The sequence below is a fragment of the Aptenodytes forsteri genome, unplaced genomic scaffold, assembly GCF_000699145.1.
Source record: "Aptenodytes forsteri isolate BGI_AS27 unplaced genomic scaffold, ASM69914v1 Scaffold57, whole genome shotgun sequence".
Lineage (NCBI taxonomy): Eukaryota > Metazoa > Chordata > Aves > Sphenisciformes > Spheniscidae > Aptenodytes > Aptenodytes forsteri.
Window position 1 is genome coordinate 1,291,601 of NW_008796220.1, and position 7,760 is coordinate 1,299,360.

Sequence of the window (7,760 nt, forward strand, 5' to 3'; positions counted from 1 at the left end):
TGCCCTTCTCTGGACACGTTCCAGCACCTCGACGTCCTTCTTGGAGTGAGGGGCCCAAAACTGAACACAGGGTTCGAGGTGCGGCCTCACCAGGGCCGAGTACAGGGGCACGATCACTTCCCTGCTCCTGCTGGCCAAACCATTTCTGATACAGGCCAGGATGCCATTGGCCTTCTTGGCCGCCTGGGCACACTGCCGGCTCATGTTCAGCCGGCTGTCGACCAGCACCCCCAGGTCCTTTTCCTCCAGGCAGCTTTCCAGCCACTCTTCCCCAAGCCTGTAGCGCTGCATGGGGTTGTTGTGGCCGAAGTGCAAGACCCAGCACTTGGCCTTGTTGAACCTCATACAATCGGCCTCGGCCCATCAATCCAGTCTGTCCAGATCCCTCCGTAGAGCCTTTCTACCCAGGTCACTACATCCTCGGTGAGATTGAGGTTGTTTTTGTGAAGACAAGAGTACTGCAGTTTACTCTCCAACTTTGGGAGCATGATCAACCTTGTTTATATGGTCCAGTCCCTTAAAAGACACCACCCACAGCCCCAAATCCACTGACCATCTGTGTCTCATGCTCCCACCCACTGCAGGACATGAACACGTCACAGGATCCCATAGTGACAGTAGCACACACCACATGAAAGAGTCAGGTCTTTGACACTTGTGGTTCTTTTAATATTTCTGTGGCCAAACTCTCGCACATCCAGTAAGGGAGCATTAAGCAAACAGTATCTATACCATATCAAGATGAGAAGATATGGACAAAACCTTAACTGACAATAGTTCATCCAAACCATGTCTATGGCAGATAGTCACAAAGAGCAAACTAGGATGTAAATGATTTGCTTGCAAAAGACTCGATCGGATAAGTCACTTGTTTCATCAGATAATTTATTTGCAGAAGATAATTCAACTAGGTCTACCAGAGTGGAGTTTTATTTGTAGCTGCAGCTCATAAGCCTCCCAGCCAAGGAGCTGTGTGGCCACAGTTCTCACGAATGTTGTTTATAAACCCTCCTTGTTGCTAATGGGCCAGTCTAATTTGGTAGAAGAGGTTATGAAGCAGCGCACAGACAGAGGTCTCACATGGAACACGGAGGGATTGCAATAACCATATTTTGGTCTTTGCTTCCCTGTTGCTCCTCTGGGAATTAAGAGATGTCTGCTTTCTCCACCAGAGAAGCTTTGGGAAATGGTAATGGATTAGAGGCAATGGTGGAAACTTTTGGGCAGGACAGCGCATGAAGATTGCTCATGGGACACCATGAACTCACGGTGGAGTAGCTGCTCCCTTGTGATTCCAGACTAGGGATACCAATACCTGACGTATAAAGGCAATTCTTTGCATTTTGACTCTTGTGTTTCCAAACACTTTTTCCCTCGTGCCCAGATCCTAGATGTTCATACAGGAGTCTGTTCTCCATCTCAAAAGCAGTAGAAGCATTCTGGTGTGAAACTGATTTTCAAGAGAATTACTTGCATAATTTTCAGTTTTGAACTGCTGCCCTTTTTAATATGGATTGAATTTGCCTTGTTAAATGTACGTAAGAGCTTAAGAGAAATTTGATTCCTGATTCTATAAAATACTTTTGCAATCAACCAAGTGAGAATTTTGGATTTAGTCTATGGAGAGAAAAAGATAATAAGGACCACAGATTAAACAAAAGAAGTGATACATGAAAAGTTTTAATGACTAATACCAAACTAGAATCTAAACACATTTTTCAGTTTCATGAACATCATAAGATGAATCTGTGTATTATTTTGACTTTCCATTTGCAAGCTGTAATAGCAGGTTTGGTTGTGCAGGCTAGTTGTTTATTTATTTGCACATAGTTCCTTGGCATGGAATTAAAATATCTGTTTTATCCGCCTGTAACTACCACATGAGTAGAAAAAAAATTATGAATTTATCATCTGTGGACTAAAGAGGTTATTCACATAGTTATGACCACATGATTGTCATGGTAACAGTCCAGAAATTATCATCTTTGCACCCAACCTTCACCTCAGGAGATCTGTAGCCTTTTAAAAGTACCAATAGTTTCAAGTCTCTTTAGATACACCAAACCTTGAAACGAGATACACACAGTCAGGAACAGAGGAAGCCGTTGCATTAGAGGGAACAAACCGAATGGGGTAGGAGCAGTGAGCTTTTGGAGGAGAAGAAAAAAAGAAGTTATGGATGATTAAAGGTGGATTTTCTGGTTGCTCTTCCTATTACCTGTATAAGCCATACTGTGCGGAGCAGTGGGAAGGTTGTATAAAAATACAGGAGTTGCATGCCCAACTGTAAGGAAACTCTGTTTTCCCTGAAATGATCAGTTAAGGATTTGCTAAAAGCTCTTCCAAAATAGTAGCTGAATTTACTCTCCTGTTTTTCATCTCTCCTTTTATTTTTGTTACTGTGAAGACTGAAATATTAAAATGAAATGTGCCTACACTTCTAGCCAAGGAGACAAATCTTCTTGCTACTTCCTACCAGCTTGCTTGTGTCTCTGCACATCCCTGCAGAGACAGGTCCCTGCAGAGACACATCCCCACTGCCTTCATCTCTGCTGATGCTCAGGGGTTTCTCTGGGCCGGCTCAGGAGATGGGATTTAGCTCTCAGAGCAGCAGCACGGGAGATGCCAGATATCACAAGACTTCTGTGGTGCACAAAAGCTGATGTCTGATAAGCAACTATTGCAAGACAAGGGGAAGGAGACAAGCAGGCAAAGTACCCAAATGTCTCATCATCCCAGCCTGAAGTGTGTTTGCAAAGGACTCAAGCAGGGTTTTACCATATAAAGCTGCATCAGGCAAAGTAAAGTGTTAATCAGATGGTGGAGTGATTTCTTGTCTGTCTTATTTTCTTTCTTTCTTTTTAACAGAGGAGGGATTGGCAGAGGTTTTCTGCATGTGCGCAGGTGACCTTTGCTCCCTCAGGGGAGAGAAAAGGATGTTTTAAACTGGATTATGCCCTGGCAGAACCTGGACGTGGCTGAGGGAGGAGCAGATAAATGGCCGTTGGTCAAGAGGTGGTTCCTGGTTCTTCTTCTCATGAGAGAATTATGAGGAGAAAGGGGAGAACGGTGATGCTCTTCCCCTTGGAAAGTAAGCGCTGACAGTGGTCCTCCTTGACAACAACCCTCAGAAACTTTTGGGTGATAAGTGTCTGGTTTTGAAAGACTGAGATAATGAAGTGGATTACATCAGGCTTACAGAAGTCTTCTGGTTTGAATTTTTCAATGTGATTATATAGACATAGATATTTATTTCCTCTGAAAAATGGCCTTTTGGGATGAATGTAATGCTTCCTGAAAACTGACAGTTGTGACAATTAATGCCCAATAAAATTGCATGTTATTTTACACCCATAAATATTTTGCACAGTATTCTCAAGGTGGATTTACACCATGTTGTCATTTATTGTGAACAGGGAGTTTGCTTAATGCAGAATTGCTGAAGGCTGTTTCTAAAGTGGTTTGGACTTTAAAGTATCTGCAGTAAACACAAATTGGGTTACTTCTGTACTTTCTGAAGACAGAGAAACTTGGTAATTTCTAAGAATTATTTCCTTCCTGAATTTACTCATCACTGCTCTTCATTATCTCATAGTTGTTTGGCTAATAAAATGCAATGGAAGACTATGTCTTTTCACTTAAGTCAGTGGAAAAAATCACATTAGCAGTGATGAAGAGAGATGAGATGTGGTGACAGTCAAATTATGCTATGACTTATGTGTGAAAATGCTGCTGTCTACAGGCCCCTTCATTCCTGCCGTGCCAGGACTAAGTTGATGGTCTTGTCTTACAGAGCTCAGAAGAGAAAGGAGTGACATACTGGCCTGCTGTGCTTACTTCATGGCGTAGAAAGCCCAACCACATCCAGTTCAATGTTCAATGTTATTTCTTGCTTTCCAAAACATTTCTAGGGGGACCAAACTGACTCATGAATTCACTGGAAAGCAAAACAAAACAAAACATTTTTCTTTCTTTTTGTAAGATAATTTAACATGGAAAGAAACTGGATTTTTGATCCTTAGCGATGCAAGATATTTTGTTCCAGATCATCATAAAACAAAATTATGAGCTTTGAGTATTCAAAACGACCTTTCCTTTTAATAATTGTTGGTATTTTTTATTAGTTTTGATTTATGGCAGCAGTAAGAAATCTCTTGGTAGAAGCTCTGGGTATGTTAACTGCTGAAATGCAGGAGGAACACAAGTATGGGAAGGATATCCTTGGCCCATTTATTCCAACAGAAAGGACGCTTACCAAGAGGGAACATCGCATCAAGAAGCTAAATATTCATTTCTGTCTTGTTTTACACATTTTATTTTTCCTCACTTTGTGAAGCAAGGAGACATATATACTTGTTTCCCACTCATACTTTTTACAGGATTTTTCTGAGGAACTTGGCAGGACAGTTGGCTGAAATCTCTTTTCCTTTTTAAGTTGTGGGACTGTTTCCACTTATGTGCTGATTCTCCTGGGCTTTTTCTTTTTTGTTGGTTTTGGGTTGGTTTTGGGGTTGGGTTTGTTTGTTTGTTTGGTTTGTTTTGTTTTTAATATGGCTGCTTTTTCCCCTTCAGGGGGGAAAAAAAAAAGTAATAATCTATTTTTTGTTTTCATTTAAATCTCAAAAAACAAAAACCTACTTCTTAATTTTTTTTTACATTCAAAATCCATAATCTTCGAGGTGCTGGGAGAATCCTGTTATGCACACAGTGCAAACAATTAAATGATTAAAGAGAAAACAAACAAGCAAAAAAATCTTAACAACTCTGAAAAAGTAAACAAAAAGGCATCCACACACACACACACAAAAAAAAAAAGAGGAAAGAAAAGTACAGTATTTGAGGGGAAGGGCAGCATTGGCTGGCAATACTGTACTTTGCCAATACTGTGTGTTTCGGAGGAGGGATGTGACATGCCTGGAAACACTGTTTTGGGTGAACTGTGTATGACAGGAGTCACCGGTTGTTACTATCTCAATTCCTGGTTGCTTGGGAAACCTGCAAACACTTATCTTATTTCAGGCATCTGTTTAAATGGGACTTTAGCAGGAGCAGGGAAGTGATCGTGCCCCTGTACTCGGCCCTGGTGAGGCCGCACCTCGAATACTGTGTTCAGTTTTGGGCCCCTCACTACAAGAAGGACGTCGAGGTGCTGGAGCGTGTCCAGAGAAGGGCAACGAGGCTGGTGAGGGGTCTGGAGAACAAGTCTGATGAGGAGCGGCTGAGGGAACTGGGGAATCGGCACTGGTGAGGCCGCACCTCGAATACTGTTTTCAGTTTTGGGCCCTCACTACAAGAAGGACGTCGAGGTGCTGGAGCGTGTCCAGAGAAGGGGCTGGTGAGGGGTCTGGAGAACAAGTCTGATGAGGAGCGGGGAGCGGAACTGGGACTGTTTAGCCTGGAGAAAAGGAGGCTCAGGGGAGACCTCGTCACGCTCTACAACTCCCTGAAAGGAGGTTGTAGCGAGGTGGGGGTTGGTCTCTTCTCCCAAGTAACGATGTTGGGTCGATGGTTGGACTTGATGATCTTAGAGGTCTTTTCCAACCTCAATGATTCTATGATTCTATGATTCTATGACTTCAGCACAAATCTCTTTGTAAAACAGGATTGGATTTAAACATGTGTTGCACTGAGTCCAGAGACAAGCAAGACCTGCTGGGATGACTTTTCCAGCCTTGCTTTCTGCTGTACGTTATTGCTCTAGACAAAGGTTTTGGCTTCTGCTTGTCAGCAAAATCAACATGAAAAAGGGTTCAGAGGATATTCCGTAAAAATGGATTATTGCTGCTTTTCACATGCCTGGGAAACCTGAGTGAAGGTGTAGAGGAGGGAAAATACTCTCCTTGCTTGGGAACAGAGTTCAGTACAGAGGTCCCACAAGAAGAACCATGAGAAAGGAGCTGCAAAGGTAACAAGATTATGCTTCCCCTCCCATCCACAGGTAACGGAGTCACTGAGAAGTGGAGAGCCCATGTCTGGGGCCTGTGTCTTCTGTAGCCTTGCAGGAGCTGCTCAGCTCCAGGAGAGGAGATCAGAAGAGAGGAGGTCACATTTTCAATGGTGAAGGAAGCCCTGGTTGAAACCCCTTTCTGCAGGATCTTTAGAGGTGTGCAGGCAGGTTTTGGGAGGAAGACGCTGAGCAGAGATGGGCTCAGCCTGAGGATGCCTCATCCCGAGGATGCCTCATCCCAAACACAAGGAGGTTTCCAGCACCCAGCACCGAGCAGGCTGCAGTGGGTGCCCTTGGAGGAACAGCTCCTGCAGAGATGTGAGTGGGTGAGCATTGAGAGCTCAGGGGAACACATCTCACCCCAGCACCATGAGGGATTGAGCTCACCGTAGCACTGACCTCTCAGTGCCTCTAAGCAGGGATCAGGCTGTGCCTGCAAGGAAGTGCAGCCCCAGGACTGGCCAAAACTCTGTCACCTGGGTTAATCTCAGTTCAACTCGTGTTGGTGTAAGGGAGGCCAAGCACGGGCAGATGCAATGTAGGGATGTGTCGGGACACGCCATGCCATCCCCTGAGGTACCGCTGGGCTGGCAATGGCATTGTGGGGGGAAGTGTTCAAACCCATGCTACGGCACACAAAAAACTCTCAGCTAAGGGAAAGTCAGTTAATTTAAGTTATTACCTAACAAACTTTTAAGTACTGATTTGGGTATTGAGAAACAAAGGCAAGCAATTAAACTGACACTTAGGGAAAAACCTTCCTCCCTTTCTCCAGGCTCAGCTTCAGCCCAACACCTCTCCTCCCCCTTCCTCATCTCCAGTCCCCTTGTTGTCACCACACGTTGTGCTCAGTCCGCCCAGTCCTTTTGGTGAGTCCTTCAGGGGTCCCTGCCCCAGCGTGGGTTGCCCATGGCTGCTTTCACAGGCACCTCCTCTGCCACAGAGTCCATCTGGATCAAGATGGATTGACCAAGCTCCTACACATTATCTTGGTTACCTTGGTCAGATGCTTGTAGAGCCCTTGCTGGCCCAACAGACCCTGGGCAGGAGGGGACAGGGTGGCCATGGAGAGCCCCAAAGCATCCCACCCTTGTTTCTTTCCTTGAGGATTTTGTCCCCTGCTGGTGTTTTCCCTGTTGAAGCTTGAGTCACTGCTGAACACTTGGCCCCAGTCTGTTGTGTCCCCTTCCCCATTCAACACAGCTCTGCCCCAAAGATGGGTCTGCAGCCTCCACAGACTGGTGCTGGTCCTGGAGAGCTGAACACCAGGGAAGGGGTTACAGATAAGAAAGTGCTCCTGCATACCCCCAAAAGCCAGCTCCTTGCATGGTAAGAGGGTTTTAGGGTGCCATGGGTGCTGGCTGAGCGTGAGCTGTCATGTCCCTGCCAGGTTGTCTTTGCAGTTGCTGCTGGTGCTGTAGGACTCGCTCCCTGTCACTGGCTAAGGGATGCCCTGGGTCTCCCCATTAAGGGCTTGGTCCATGACTGATGCCTGCTGGAGGTGTCAGAGTAGAGAAGAGCTAATGATCACCGCTGCCTGTCTATTAGCGACCAGAGCGTGTCTGGCTCAGCAAGGCAGAGGCTTTCCCCACCGCTGGGAGAGGGGTGCCGGGGGACCCATCACCTCCTCTCCATCAGCTGTCTGGGAGACAGGTTAGTACCTGGCCTCCTCCTGGGAAGTAGTTTGGATGCAGTGATGTGGTGGTGGCAGCTGAGCATGGACATGGCCAGACAGGTCCAACAAGTCTCAGGGACAGGGAATGGGCCTTGGCACAAATTATTTCTCTAGCAGAAATACATCTTCTACGTACTG